The sequence below is a fragment of the Dipodomys merriami genome, unplaced genomic scaffold, assembly GCF_024711535.1.
Source record: "Dipodomys merriami isolate MVZ:Mamm:240054 unplaced genomic scaffold, mDipMer1.0.p SCAF_50, whole genome shotgun sequence".
NCBI classification, from domain to species: domain Eukaryota; kingdom Metazoa; phylum Chordata; class Mammalia; order Rodentia; family Heteromyidae; genus Dipodomys; species Dipodomys merriami.
The window spans coordinates 4,189,431-4,205,285 of NW_027206069.1; the positions used below are offsets into that span (position 1 = coordinate 4,189,431).

General features: G+C 49.6%; 1 long non-coding RNA gene across 3 annotated transcripts in view; it reads right to left on the reverse strand.

The window, feature by feature from the left end:
- Nucleotides 1-642: 642 nt before the first annotated feature.
- LOC138810561 (uncharacterized) overlaps nucleotides 643-15,855 on the reverse strand; it is a 31,627-nt gene continuing 16,414 nt past the window's right edge. For all 3 annotated transcript variants that reach the window (XR_011367162.1, XR_011367164.1, XR_011367163.1), the window contains 2 exons: nucleotides 3,796-3,960; nucleotides 643-777 (listed from right to left, as the gene is read on the reverse strand). This is a non-coding gene — a long non-coding RNA (uncharacterized lncRNA). The remainder of the gene's footprint in view (nucleotides 778-3,795; nucleotides 3,961-15,855) is intronic.

Genomic DNA, 15,855 nt, shown 5'->3' on the forward strand with positions numbered 1-15,855 from the left:
AGGCTGCAGCTTGTTAGTCGCAGGGACTGCCTGAGGTCGTGAGGGCCAAATTTCCAGGACCCCATCTCCAGCCAGACAGGTCGGTATGAGTAACAATGTCTCAGCTTGTGCAGAACAAATGGGAATTACCGCCTGCCTCCTAGGCCAGTAGTTCCCTCTGAAAGGGGGCAGAATGGTCTGGGGGCGGGGGCCTGCTCAAACCCTGGGCTCTGGCTGTCCCACAAAACACAAGTGCATGGGAATGAGAGGGCGGGGGGACGGGAGAGCTGCCCAGAAGCAAGTATTTTTTCTCCCCAGGCACTCAGCCCTAGCGAGAAAATGTGCTAGGGGTGAGCAGTGTGTGTGTGTGTGTGTGTGTGTGTGTGTGTGTGTGTGTGTGTGTGTGTGTGTGTGTGTGTGTGTGTGTGTGTGTGTGTGTGTGTGTGTGTGTGTGTGTGTAAGAGAGAGGGGGAGGGGGAGAGCTAGAGCTAGTCATCCCTGTCCAGCAGCTAGAGGATCAAGGCCTAGGGCCAGCAGAGGCCTCAGACCAGATCCTTTCATAAACATTTCACACCTACGGAAAGTTACCAAGGACACAGGAAGGAACTCCCAAGAACATGTCTCCAGACCTCACCAATGGTGATTAAGTCAACCACATTTACTTCAGACTTCCAAAGTCTTCTTTAAAAATAAGAGGATCTGTGAACCTCAGTATATGAGGTAACCTTTGTTTTGTTGTTGTTGCATTGAAGAGTCCTGCAGGGACAGCACCCAGGCCCTGAGCTCAAGCCCCAAGACCTAGAAAAAAAAGGAAGTATCAGTTGGGAAAGTAGCTCAGTGGTAGAGTGCTGAAGAGCGAGGGACAGCGCCCAGGCCCAGAGTTTAGGCCCCATGACAAACCCAAAAAACAAACAACAACAACATCAAAAAACAGTATGAGGGGCTGGGAAGGTGGCTCAGTGGTAGAGTGCTTGCCTTGCACGCATGAGGCCCTGGGTTCGATTCCTCAGCACCACATAAGCAGAAAAAGCTGAAAGTGGTGCTGTGGCTCAAGTGGTAGAGCGCTAGCCTTGAGCTGAAGAGCTGAGGGACAGCGCCCAGGCCCAGAGTTCAGGCACCATGACTGGCAAAAAAAAAAAACAACAACAGTATGAACCACCGGTGCCTGGCTTGATACTTATTTTTTAATTAAAAAAATTTTTTTTGTCAGTCATGGGGCCTGAACTCTGGGCCTGGGTGCTGTCCCTCAACTCTTCAGCTCAAGGCTAGCGCTCTACCACTTGAGCCACAGCGCCATTTCTGGCTTTTTCTGCTTAGGTGTTACTGAGGAATTGAATCCAGGGCCTCATGCATGCAAGGCAAGCGCTCTACCACTGAGCCACCTTCCCAGACCTAGCTTGCCTTTATTTTGTGTGTGCTGGGCTTGGGATTTGAACTCAGGGCCTGATGCTGTCCCTGAGCCTCTTTCTGCTCAAGGCTGGATCTCTATCACTTGAGCTACAACAACACTTCTAGTTCACACTGTTATCCTAGCTACTCAGGAGGTAGACATCTGAGGATTATGGTTCAAAGCCAGCTCTGGCAAGAAACTCTTTTAGATTCTTTTTTTTTTTTTGGGGGGGGGGTCCGGTTGTGGGACTTGAACTCTGGGCCTGGGTGCTATCCCTCAGCTCTTCAGCTCAAGGCTAGCACTCTACCACTTGAGCCACAGCGCCAATTGTGGCTTTTTTCTTTTTGCTTATGTGGTGCTGAGGAATCGAACCCAGGGCCTCATGCATGCAAGGCAAGCACTCTACCACTGAGCCACCTTTCCAGCCCTAGATTCTTATCTCCACTAACTTGCCCCATAAATGGCACTGTGGCTCAAGTGATAGAGTGCTAGCTTTGAGCAAAAAAAGCTGAGGGACAATGCCAAGGCCCTGAGTTCAAGCCTCAGGACCAGAAACTTTTTTTTTTTTTTTTTGTCAGTTGTGGGGTTTGAACTCTGGGCCTGTGCGCTGTCCCTCAGCTCTTCAGCTCAAGGCGAGCGCTCTACCACTTGAGCTACAGCACCACTTCTGGTTTTCTGGTGGTTTATTGGAGATAGGAGTCTCACAGTCTCTCCTGCCTGGGTTGGCCTTGAACCACGATCCTCAGATCTCAGCCTCCTGAGTAGCTAGGATTACAGGCGTGAGCCACCAGCGACCGACAAAAAAAAAATTTTTTTAAATAGAGCACTTAGTTTTGTTTTGCCTGGTATTGGTAGCTTACTCCTGTAATCTTAGCTATTTAGGAAGCTGAGATATGAAGATTGTGGTTCAAAGCCAGCTCAAGCAGGAAAGTTCATATATATATATATATATATATATATATATATATATATATATATATAATATATTATATATATAATATATTATATATATATATAATATATTATATATATAATATATTATATACCAACTGGGGCTGGTGGCTCAGGAGGCTGAAAACTGAGGATTGCAATTCAAAGCCAGCCTGGCAGAAAAGTCCATGAGACTCTTATTTCCAATTAACCACCAGAAAGCAGGAAGTGGGACTGTGGCTCAAGTGGTAGAAGGCTTACCTTGAGCTGAACTGCTGAGGGACAGCGCCCAGGCCCTGAGTTCAAGCCCCATGACTGACAAAAAAAAATCAGGCTGGGAATGTGGCTTAGTGGTAGAGTGCTTGCCTAGCATGCATGAAGACCTGGGTTCAATTCCTCCGTATCACATAAACAAAAAAAGCCAAAAATGGCGCTATGGCTCAAGTGGTAGAGTGCTAGCGTTGAGCAAAAGAAGCTCAAGGACAGTGCCCAGGCACTGACAAAAAAAAAAAAAAAAGACAACACTGAGAAGTCCTGCCTGAGCCCTCCCTCCCTCAGTACTACAAACACTTGGTTGATCCATCTGAGAGGTTCAAACTTCCTGTTTTTTCTTCCCACATTTCCCACTCGGTATTCTGTAGAATGTGATTTCTCAGTGCTTTGCACAGGGTCTGGAGTCACTAAAGGACCTGAGAAGTTCTGCAGCCATTTATCTCATATTCATTTGTGTGCTCTAATATAAACTATTTCTCCCAGCTCATCTAGTCCTGGCCTAGGTGTAAGTAGACTATTCACATCACTATTTCCTAGTCTGTATACACTTGCAGGACAATGGTGACTCATGCCTCTTAATCCCACTTGGGAGACAGAGAATGGGATAATGGTTTGGGAACAGCCCAGTTAAAAAAAAAAATCCTTCAAGAAACCCCCTTCTCAAACCCATAGGTAGGCACAGTGACTCATACATATCATCCTATTTATATGGGAGGCTAAAGTCAGGAGGATCACCGTACCAGGCCAGCTCTGGGCAAAAAAAAAAAAAAAAAACAACAACAAAAAGTGCACAAGACTGTTTCAATGGATGTAGCTGGAGTCAGTTTGCATGTTTGTCATCCCAACAACTACTAGAAGCTTAAAATAGGCAGATCAATGCCCAGGCACATACATGGCCATGAAGTAAGATTTCTGCTTCTGGAAGTATGGCTCAAAGGTAGAGCATTTGCAAGCATGAGACCCTGAGTTCAAAGCCAGGACTGCCAATAAATAAGTAGATAAATGAAGAGCACTGATGAACTGGCAGAGGTGTGAGAGCGTTACATTCCCAGTGCCCCTGGCCTTTAGAGGCTTTTGCACACACATGTGTGCGCATGAGTGCTCTCATGCTCAGAAGCCCAAGGGAGACATGTTTGCACACTCTGAGCTCTGTTCCCCTGGGGCCTTGGCCGGGGGGGGGGGTGGGGGGGGGGAGGGGGAGGGAGGATTTGCTGTGAGCTCACCTGCTTGGGGAGGCCCACCTCCGCCAAGTCCCAAGAGGAAGAAGTGCCGGTGTTTCTCATCTCCTGCCAGGTTCCCCAGCATCCCGGGCCACCACGAGCCCCGACTCCACACCCGTGTCCAGTGCTCCCTGCCCACACCTGGGCTTTCCACCTCCATCCTGGACTCTGTGGGAAGCACAAAATTCCAATCAGAGCATCAAAGCGCTTGCTTCCAAATCAAAGTTCAGAGGCAAATCTTAGCTAGAAACTGAGCTGCCACTTTGCAGATGGACTGAACAAGGACGAGGTAAGGATGCTATCCCCAGGCCTAGTGCCTGGGCACAGTATATCTCTGGGCTGTCACCCCCAGCAAAGTGCCCAGGACAGGGCTGACGTGAAGCCTGAAGTGCCTGTGCTTGCAACAATTCCTCACGCCACCAGGGGGCACCTTGGTGCTGCCTGGTCTTGCCGGTGTGTCCATTGCACAATCTGAAACTGGCCAAGACAGCCAGAAGTCTCCTCAAAAGGAGGGAGGACAGGAGGGAGGAGGGAAGGAAGGAGACAGGGAGGGAAGGAGGCAGCTGAGCTGGGCCCACCTGCCTTGCTCTGGACCCTCTTGCTGTCCTCCATGATGACAACTCCAGAATGCTAAGTCATGAACCCACAGGGAAATTGAGGCCCAGAGAGAGGCTGTGACCTAGCTAGGGACATGAGAAGTTAGCAGAGATCTGCTCAACAGCACAACTTCAGGTGCAGTAATCAGGAGGAGGCAGAGATTCAGGAGTTTGGGGACAAACTGGGGTCATTTGTATCTTACTCGTGTGTGTGTGTGTGTGTGTGTGTGTGTGTGTGTGTGTGTGTGTGTGTGTGTGCATGTGCGTGCGCGCACGTGCGTGCCAGTCCTCACATTGAACTCAGGGCCTAGGCACTGTCCCTGAGCTTCTTTACTCAAGGCTAGCACTCTACCACAGCGCCACTTTTGGCTTTTCCTGTGTATGTGGTACTGAGGAATTGAACCCAGGGCTTCATGCATGCTAGGCAAGCCACTTTCCCAGCCCCCACTTCCAGTTGTTTTTTTTTTTTTTTTTTTATGACTAGTTGAAGAGTCCCACAGATTTTTCCTGCATGCTTCATACTTCAGCCTCAGCCTCCTGAGCAGCTAGGATTACTCACTTCTGAAAAGCCATTCTCTACATCCTTTTTTTTTTTTTTTGGCAGTGGGACTTGGGCGCTGCCCTGAGCTCTTCAGCTCAAGGCGAGTGCTCTACCACCTGAGCCATAGCTCCACTTCTGGCTTTCTGGTGGTTAATTTGGAGACAAGAGTCTCATGGATGTTCTTTCCCCAGGGTTGGCTTTGAACACAATCCTCAGATCTCAGCCTCCTGAGTAGCTAGGATTACAGGCGTGAGCCACCATCGCCCAGCTACACTGTCATTTCATTTAGCAGACAGAGAGAAAGGAAGAGGCTTCCCCCCACACACACACTGCCATGGCCCACCTCCCTATCTCATTGCCAGTCCCAGTGCCTGGAGCTCCCCACCGCTTCAGCTGAAGACCTGGGCTCTGCTCACTTGAGCAACAATCCCTGTAGGATCCACTCCTCCCCCAGCGCTGTTCACCTGGCCAATCACCTGGCCAATCACCTGGCCAATCACAGATGCACAGAGCCCTCCCCTCTCCCCCGCCCCGCCAGTCATGTACGATTCCCAAATCCACATACATCTCCCTTCCTTCTGCCTACTGACTCGGGTGGCACGGCTGCATGGACCATCTTCACTGGGGTCTCCACCCTGCCACTTACCTGTCCCCAAGTGTGCTGCTCATGGCCAGCTCCCTGTTCTGCCTGTGTGCCTTGGGTGACCCCTTCTTGTTCTCTGACAGGCCCAGCTTGACCCTCCATCACTTGCGGTCACTTCAGCCTGCTGTTCTGCGCTCACAGCATGTGTTCCCCACACACACACCCCAACACCCGAAATGATGCCTCAGTCCCATCTCTCCAGCCCAAGTGAGCACCAGGGCCTCTCTGCACTCCCCGCTTCCTGCCTCTCTGTACCTGGTGCAGGAATTGGTACCCATGGGGCTGGAAATGGGTGCTGAGTGAGGAAAACAAACACCATCCATGGATCCAGCCAGCTCTCCCTCTGCCAGACTCTCAACCTGCAATATTACACTCACCCCACCTTCAGACTAGAGCCCCCAATATTTGAGCCTCACTTTAAAGCTGGGGATGGGAGGCAGAGAGAAATAAAATACGGGGCTTTCCACTACACAAAAATAGATGGTGGGATATACGGTATACATATGCGCGCATCTGAGGAAAGCCAGGCGGAGGATACAGAATCAGGGAAATGGGAAAACATGCAACAGAGGGGCCCATCAGCTGCACTGGAAATAGATGAGAATGAACTAAGCAAGTCAAAGACAGCGATGGGAGGGCGGGAATGAGAGGGAAAGAGGGAACAGCTTATACTAAGCAAAAGGAAAGAAATATAAATATCACCTGATGTGGAAGAAATCCTTGTATTGTCAAAGCTCATAGAATTCACAAACTTTATAGACCATGATAATGATAATTTACCTTGTGAAGGTTAAAATGTGTTTGTGACTTTAACTAAGTATCACTATTCCACAATACTGTGAAATTTATGTAATCACCTAATCTCAATAAAAATTTTAATTAAATAGCCAGGGGCTGGTGGCTCATGCCTGTAATCTTAGCCACTCAGGAGGCTGAAATCTGAGGATCGTGCTTCAAAGCCAGACTGGACAGGAAAGTCCCTGAGACTCTTATCTCCAATAAAACTGGAAGTGGTGCTGTGGCTCAAGTGGTAGAGCACTTGCCTTGAGCTGAAGAGCTGAGGGACAGTGCCCAGGCCCAGAGTTCAGGCCCCATGACTGACAAAAAAAAAAAAGTATAGCTTCATTCCAAGCCTTTACTGATTAAACCACACTATGAACAGATGGAAGGAAGGAAAGAAGGAAGGAGGAAGGATAGGTGATGAATGAGTAAATGCCTGATTGGATAGATAGATGGATGAATGAATAAATGGTGGATGGATAGATAGATTGGTGGTAAGTGATGGATAGGTGTGGATGAAGGGACGAATAGGCAGGTGGACAGATGGATGGAGATGGATAGATGAGGGGTAGATGAATGGGTGAAATGAAGTGGTCTGGCATCATGAGTAATGGATCTGGCCCTGGGCTCTGACCAGCTCAGGCTCACATGCCCTGGAGACTGGGAAAGTCCTGCCACGCACAGTCTCTGGCACTGTCCTAATCCTGAGCCAGTCCGCGACAAATCACTCTCTCCCTTATTGCCCTGATACGCTCTCAGGAACAGGCTCTGTAGAATGGCCAGAATGCTGAAAGGGCAGGAGGGAGGAAGAATGGATTCAGGGAGCTGAGGAGAAGATGGAGGGGGGTGGAGGGGGAAGGAGGGAGAGAGAACAGAGGTGACTATAGAAACAGGCTTAAGCTGGGAAGTTCGCACCTAACACCTAAGGATGTGGAGACAAGCATTTCCAAAATAGGAAGTTTCACTGTGTGTCACTTAGACACCGAAACACACAGAACAGAGGGCAGGGAGGAAAAGGGAATCCCAAGGCTCAGAGCCTAGGAAGATGGGGCTGGCTTTTCCCTATCCCCTTGAGAAGGCCGCATGCTAGACTTTCTTCCTGTTGGGAGCCCCAAGGGACAGAATTCTGATCTGCCAAGGTGAGAGAGGGGCCACTGGAAGACCACATCCCAGAAGCCAAGAATGGGTGCCACTTCTTTCTCGTAGTCCCTGCTGGCAAAGCCGACCAGTGGGAGCAGGAATCGGTGCAGAAAAGAGGAACCTATTGGAACTGCTGGTACTGCTGCTCTCCACCCCAAGAACCAGGATCCCTGTGTCTCAAAGACACCGGACAGGCAGGCCTGTGTACCCCCACGATCCACAGGCCTCTGGCTTGTACCAGCCCATAGCAAATGCTGCTTGGGCCTCAGGATTGTTCTAGCCACTGAACCCACACATTGAACACTGTGGAGGCCCCCGGAGGGGCATCGCACCTGCACAGTGCCTCCGTGAGTCCACTTTTCCTCAAGCATCCGGACAGAGCGGCAAGATGACTGTGAAGAATACCCCTGCACAGCCCCAGGTCTGCATCCCTGGGCAGATGGAGAGCTGAGTCACTTACCCAACATCTCAGAGTTGCCCACAGAAGCCCTGGCTTCAGGCAGAAGGAAGGCCCCTACGCTTAACCAGCCTTTGGGAGCTGGAATTTGGAAAAGGGGGTGTGGGAGGGGGAGATGGGACAGGGAACGTGTTCTCTAAGACAAATGTCTTCAGGGCAGTGGGCTTAGGATCTGATAGAGGGAAGGGTAAGGCCTCAAATTGCTGACCAAGACCACAGCCTCATGTCTCCTTTTCTTTTTCTTTTGCCAGTCTTGGGGCTTGACCTCAGGGTCTGGGCACTGTCCCTGAGCTTTTGTGCTTGAGGTTAATCTCTACCACTTTGAGCCACAGCTCCACTCCCAGCTTTTTGTGCTTAATGGGAGATAAGTCTCCTGGACTTTCCTGAGCTACAATCCTCAGATCTCAAGCCTCCCAAGTAGCTGGAATTACAGTCAGGAGCCACCAGTGCCCCTTAGCCCCATGTCTTCAGTGTGTCCTGGTACAGATGGGGACAGGACTTTGCCTCTATCCAGGCTCTGGCTGAGCACCTGGCCTCAATGCCACAGTCACACCAACTGACCAGTATCCCAGGAGTGCTGCCCTCCATAATGCTAATCACAGCCTTTCTCCCTATTCCAGACAATGGCAGTAGTGACCGTGACAGGAGGTTTGGTGCGGCCACCAGACTTGGGTCAGTGACCGTGGCAGGCCGTCCCGAGCTCCTGTCTCATCTACCCCTGGCTGTGCATTGACCTTCCTGTCTCTCAGTTTCCTCCACAGCACAGCAGATTTGGGTGACTGAGAAACAGAGGCAAAACCCAGGGCAGAGTGCTGGCCAGTCCACTCTGGATGGAGCCTGGGGTGGGGCTTAGCTGCTGGCCAGGATACTTCATGCTTTTAGAATGATCTGATCTTGCATTCTGAGTCAGCAATGAGAAGTATCTTTAGTCACACACTTGCCCATCACACTGGACAGGTATTCTCATTCCAAGTGAGGACAGTACCCTGCTGGTGGCTGACCTACTTCCTCCCAGTGATACTCTGCAGCTTCCCGAGTCCAGTGGAAACTGGTTATTGCTGCTGATAGCTCTCCATCAAGATGGGACATAGTTTCGCCGGTGGCTCATGCCTATAATCTCAGCTACTCAGAAGACTGAGATCTGAGGATTGCATTTCAAAGCCAGCTTGGGCAGGACACTCTGTGGGACTCTTTTTTTTTTTGGGGGGGGGGTGGTGGGGGTCCGGTCATGGCCTGAACTCTGGGCCTGGGTGCTGTCCCTCAGCTCTTCAGCTCAAGGCTAGCAATCTACCACTGAGCCACCTTCCCAGCCCCTCTGTGGGACTCTTAACTCCAATTAACCAGTAAAAAAACTGGAAGTGGAGCTGTGGTTCAAGTGGTAGAGCACTCCTAGCCTTGAGTGAAAAAAAGCTAAAGGACAGTGCCTAGGCCCTAAATTCAAGCCCCAGGACTGGCACCAAAAGAAAGCAAGGATTCTGAATTTGGTCCCTGAATGGAATGAGCCCTTTGGGTCGGGATAGAAAAATGGTGAAGAAGTCAGATGCTAGTAGGGACTAGGAATCCCCACGAACAAACTCATACCTGCGGGAGGGTGCAAGCAAGTTCCCACTCCTGCTCTATGTATTAGGGCTGCATGAGTTGCCAAGGACAGGAAAATTCTGACCGGCCCACCACTGGGCCTGCCTGGCCCTGCATGTGTCTGCGTATCTCCAGCTGTTCTTAACTTGCTCAAGGCTGGTGCTCTACCACTTGGGCCACACCTCCACTTATAATTTTTGGCTAGTTAATTGGACATAAAAGTCTCACATGCATTACCTTGCCCATGTAATTGTAACCCTTCTGTATGGTATTTTCACAATTAAAAAAAAAAAGAGTCTCACACAGGGCTCGGGGAATGTGGCTTAGTGGTAGAGTGCTTGCCTAGCATGCTTGAAGCCCTGGGCTTGACTCCTCAGTACCATATACACAGAAAAAGCCAGAAGTAGCGATGTGGCTCAAGTGGTAGAATGCTAGTCTTGAGCAAAAAACGCACAGGGACAGTGCCCAGGCTCTGAGTTCAAGCCCCAGGACTGACATTTAAAAAAAGAAAGAAAGAAAGAAAGAAAGTAAGAAAGAAAGAAAGAAAGAAAGAAAAGAAAGAAGAAAGAAAGAAAGAAAGAGAAAAGAAAAGAAAAGAAAAGAAAAAGAAAAAAAAGTCTCAGTCAGACACGCCTGCCAAGGCTGGCTTCTAACTGTAATCCTCAAATCTCAGCCTCCAGAATAGAGGACAGACTCCTGCCTTATTTCCCCAAGTCAAGCAAAACACCAAGAGCATGCTCGTGGGCTTGAATTCAGGCAGGTCATTCCAACCTTGGCTTAGCTGAAAGTTCCCTCACCGCAGGCAGACATTCCATTCTAGGTCTGGCCCAGGGCACTTGCTCAGGGGCCCCCAAGAGACCATAGCCTGCTTTTTTTTTTTTTTTTTTTTTTGTATTTCTGTGTTTTCCTTTTTGGTACTGGGGATGGAACCTGGGACAGTGTACTTTTTAGGCAAGCGCTTTGCCACTGAGCTACATCCCAGCCCCACAGACTCTTCTTTTTGTTGTTTATTTGTTTTGTTTCCTCTTTAAAACCAATATAAGCCTGATCCCAACTCCACCTCCTCACACAACCTCTGATCCTGTAGGAAGATTATTTGCCCCTGGCTTCTGTATCTCAATAAACAGTCCTGGCCCAGTTGAAGATCAAGTCTGGCTTGTTCCTGTTCCTTTTTCCTCCATTTCCCTAACACTGAGTAGCTAGGATTATAGGTGTGAGCCACAGCTTTAAGCTGAAGTTTGCATTTTAGTAGAAGGGTCTATTGTCTCTAGAAGGGTTGGGAGCTTTGGAATTGTGGGTGGCTCAGTAGGCCAAGTGGGGTATCTGGGAAAAGTTCTCTGTAGCTAAATCCCAGAACAACCCCCCTCCCCCCAGACAGGCACGGCCTAGATTCTCTGCCCTCCTTCTGCCTCCAAGCTCAGCAATCATCCTCACAAAAGCAGGCATCCCCAACATCACCCAAATTCTCCGCGACTGAGCTCATTTCATAATCTCATGCCAAAGGGCAGTGATTTCATTGGACTCAAGCCCCCAGAACTGTGATTATCTCAGAGCCAACCTTAAAGGGTAATGGCCACTCAAAGAAGCGCAGCCTAGGCTGCTCTGTTGGTTAAATCATACCACTATTAAAATGATAAAAGCCAGTGTTGACAGGGCCGTAGGAAACTCAGCACACTCATGCATAGCTCTGCTCTCCAGTCCTTTCCACGCTCCCTTTGTCTGGGAATGGAGAGCCCATTCAGGCCCAGCAATCTGGAGGGCCATCATGAAGCAGTCCTACCAGCCAGTCAGATTCCTTGCTGCCTCCCCAGGCCCCATCCAGCCAGGTTCCCGCAGCCTGACAGCCTTGATTGTGCGCTCTGCTAGCTTCTTCACTCCAAGCTAGACTGTGAATTCAACAAAGGGACAAAGCTCTTTGAAGAAGATTCTTGCCTGGCAGGTGGCTCACGCCAGTAATCCTAGCTACTCAAGACACTGAGATCTGAGGATTTGCGGTTCAAAGCCAGCCTGGTCAGGAAAGTCTGTGAGACTCATCTCTAATTAACTAGTAAAAAGCAAAAAGTGGTGCTGTGGCTCAGGTGGTAGAGGGCTAGCCTTGTGCAAAAAAAAGCTCAAGTACAGTGCCCAGGCCCCAAGTTCAAGCCCAGGACCAGGCACCCTCCCCCCCCCCCCACACACACACAAAGATTAAAGATTCTATGCTCTGCCACATTTTCTTTTTCTTTTTTTCTTCAATTCTCTCTCTTTTTCTCTCTTCTCTTGTGCTGGTACTGAGGCTGAACTCAAGGCTGGTACTTTCCCACTTGAGTTACTCTTTTACTTCCAGCTGTTTGCTGGTTAGAGATATGAGTCTCTCACATTTGTCTTCCCTGGGCTGACTTTGAACCAGAATCCTCAGATCGCAGTTTATAAGATTATAGACGTGAGGCACCAACACCTGGCTTGCTTGGCCAAAGTTTAATTAGTCATTGGAATCCAGCTATGTTCATCTGGGCTTGTTCTTTTGTTAGCAAAGAACCTGCTGTTTCAGCTTAGCAGGAAGTCCTGTACCCATCTTCCATATCTAATTATTCTCTCCTTCTAGTTGGTCCTCATCCTCCACCAACCCCCAAGGGGATGTCTGGTCATCCTGTCCTATCATCAGCATCAATCCTGTTAGGTTGGCTTGTCCAGAATCCCTCTGACATTTCTTGGTGATTTTTCCATTCATTGACCCCCATTCTGTGCCTGTGGTTTAGCTTGTTCACTCATCCAAGTAGTACAGTAAGCTTATTTGCAAATTTATTATATGTTTTTGTTTGTTGATGCCTGTCCTGGGCTTAAACCCAGGGTCTGGGTGGGCTCAAGATTAGTGCTCTCTAATACTTGAACTGCAACTCCACTTCCAGCTTTTTGTTGTTGGTTCATTAGATATAAAAGTCTTAGCCAGGCGCCAGTGGCACAACCTATAATCATAGTTACTCAGGAGGCTTTGATCTGAGGATCGTGGTTCAAAGCCAGCCCAAGCAAGAAAGTCTGTGAAACTCTTATCTCCAATAAACCACCAGAAAATCTGAAGTGGCGCTGTGGCTCAAGTGGTAGAGCTCTAGCCTGGAACAAGAAAGAAGCTCAGGAACAGTGTCCAGGCCCTCAGTTAAAGCCCCAAGACTGGCCAAAAAAAAAAAAAAGCTGGGTACCAGTGGCTCTTGCCTGGAGGCTGAGATGCTGAGATCTGAGGATCATGGTTCAAAGCCAGCCTGGGAAGGAAAGGCTGAGAAACTTTTTTTTTTTTTTTGGGGTCCAGTCATGGGGCCTGAACTCTGGGCCTGGGCACTGTCCCTCAGCTCTTCAGCTCAAGGCTAGTGCTCTACCACTTGAGCCACAGTGCCACTTCCGGCTTTTTTCTTTTTCTTATGTGGTGCTGAGGAATGGAATCCAAGGCCTCAGGCATGCAAGGCAAGCACTCTGCCACTGAGCCACCTTCCCAGCCCAGGCTGAGAGACTTTTATCTCCAATAAACCACTCAGAAAACCGAAAGTGATGCTGTGGCTCAAGTGGTAGAGTGCTCACTTTGAGCTGAAGAGCTGAAGGACAGCATTCAGGACCAGAGTTCAAGCCCCATGACCAAAAAAAAAAAACAACAAAAAAAACAAGTCTCACAGATTAGGATTACTGTGGCACCCATTAATATCATCATCCCAGGGCAAATGGAAAACTGTATCTTTACTGGTAATCCCTACTCCACCCTCTAGAGTGTCCAGGATCCTCACTTGATAAGTGAGGAAACAGATTCAAAGAGGCTCAGGCATTTGCTCAAGAGCCTGGCTGATCCTATCTTGAATATTTTTTTTGGGGGGGGTCCAGTCATGGGGCTTGAACTCTGGGCCTGGGCGCTGTCCCTCAGCTCTTCAGCTCAAGGCTAGTGCTCTAGTCACTTCTGGTTTTCTGATGGTTAATTGGAGATAAGCGTCTCATGGACTTTCCTACCCAGGCTGGCTTTGAACTGTAATCCTCAGATCTCAGCCTCCTGAGTAGCTAGGATGACAGGTGTGAGCCACGGGTGCCAGGGCTCTCTTGGATTCTTTTTTTTTTTTAATTTATTTTTTATTGTGAGAATACCTTACAGAGGGGTTACAATTACATGGGCAAGATAACAAGTATATTTCTTATCAAGCATTGTTGCCTCCTCTTTGTTTCCCATCCCTTCCCATACTCTCCCTCTTTCTCCCTCCCCCCCCCCACCCCCCTTGGATTCGTGAAACAGCACTGTGCTGCTTTGGCAGGGACTCAGCCCAGAGCTCCAGGACTTGGGGCAGTGGGATGTACACTGGTGCCGTGGACATTCTGGAAGGGGAACAGGGAACGACCTGTATGCTGGTGTAGGAATCTACTGGTGAGGAGGAGGGGCAGGGCATGCACACCGTGGGCACAGAGATGTGACAGCCAGCAGTCATCTGAGAACAGGCTGTACAGGCTGCCCTCTGGGCTAGAAACCCAGAAAATGTGGGCAAGTGAAAGGCCAAACTATCTGGACAGTGACCCTAAAATGATACTTTGGAGATGGGGACATGGGGCATAGGAGAGCTTCAAGGGGTGGACGGCAGGTCTCTAGAGGCTCCAGCACTATCAAACGCCTAATGGAGCTATAGAAGGCTTACTTAGGTGAAGTGCCCATGGCTCTGCCTACAGATACATTTCCAGGAACTTTGACAGGTGAAACAAGGGACCGGAAACAACCAGAATGGGATTGAGCAGGGAGAGCCAGAATAACCTGCAAGCAGGTGCCAAAGGTCAATTACACAAACTGACAAGTTTTTTTGCAAGTGTTTTCTTTTCCTTCTGCTAGTGACTCATGCCTGTAATACTACCTACTGAGGAGGGTGAGATCTGAAAATGGCAATTTGAAGCTAGCTCGGGCAGGACTCTGTGAGACTCTTATCTCCCAAGAACCACTAAAATGCTGGAAGTGGAGCTGTGGTTCAAGTTAGAGTACTAGCCTTGACCCAAAAAGCTAAGGGACAGTGGCCAGGCCTGAGTTCAAGCCTCAGTACTGGCATTAAAACAAACAAACAAACAAATTATCAGGGGCTGGGAAGGTGGCTCAGTGGTAAATGCTTGCCTAGCATGCATGAAGCCCTGGATTCCATTTCTCAGTACCACATAAACAGAAAAAGCCAGAAGTGGTGCTGTGGCTCAAGTGGTAGAACACTAGCCTTGAGCAAAAAGAAGCTCAAGGACAGTGCCCAGGCCCTGAGTTCAAGCCCAGAATTAGTAAATAAAAAATTATCTTTAAATAGTGAATCTACTGAATGTGCGGTGAAGAGGCCTGTTCTGGGCCTGACACGGGAAATTCTTTTTTTTTTTTCTTTTTTTGTTGGTCATAGGGCCTGATTTGGGCCTGTGCACTGTCCATCAGCTCTTCAGCTTAAGGCTAGTGCTCTACCACTTGAGCCACAGCGCCACTTCCGGCTTTTTCTGCTTATGTGGTGCTGAGGAATCAAACCCAGGGCTTCATGCATGCAAGGCAAGCACTCTACCACTGAGCCACCTTCCCAGCCCCAGGTGGTCAGTGAGCCCTGGATGGATGCCCAGATCATTAGATGTTGAAAGAGGCAACTGGTGTGCCTGAACCATGACTGAACCAAGAAACATCTGGTAGGTTCCCATGGGGTTCCTAGCAATCAGGTTATCCTCACTCACATAAAATCCCTCAGCCCCCCCCCCCCCCATAGATCAGTCATCCCAGCTGCCTTGAGGCCCCACAGGGCTGTCCGTGGCGAACTGTCGCTTTGGGTGGGGTAACAGGGAGGGGACAGGTGCAGTTATCTCTGCCTGCCAGGGAGCACCTACAAAGGTTGTCTGCCCAGGGCAAACTCAGGAATCCAGGAGGCCTGGCACACAGCATGCGCTGAATAGGTAGTGAGACCTCAAGAGGGAGCCAGCTAGCTTCATGTCCCCGGGCAGCCCTTACTAACCCAGGTGCCTCGGTGTCCTCAGCTACAGTGGGCAGAACCCATACAACTCTATACGACAGGGTCAATGGAGGCACACACTAGCTTGGCTTTCAGAGAAGGCACAGAAAGCATGTTGGAGCTTGCTCTGTGGGACAAGCTGTACCCGAGAGGTCAGCCTTTCAGGCCCGTTTCCCCTCCCCCATCCTTTCCCACTTCAGGGCGTGTCCAGAATCCTGGCCCAGGCCCAGGAACATGGAGCCTCCTGCCTTCCTGTGGGGAGCTGGGGGCCACGGCCTGCTCAAGTGACTTCTGCAGCTCTCCTACCCTTTCCTTTAGGGTCCCCTGATTGGAGGAAGGGAAGAATCCCTAACTAGCACCCATTCGAAGGCACGTTC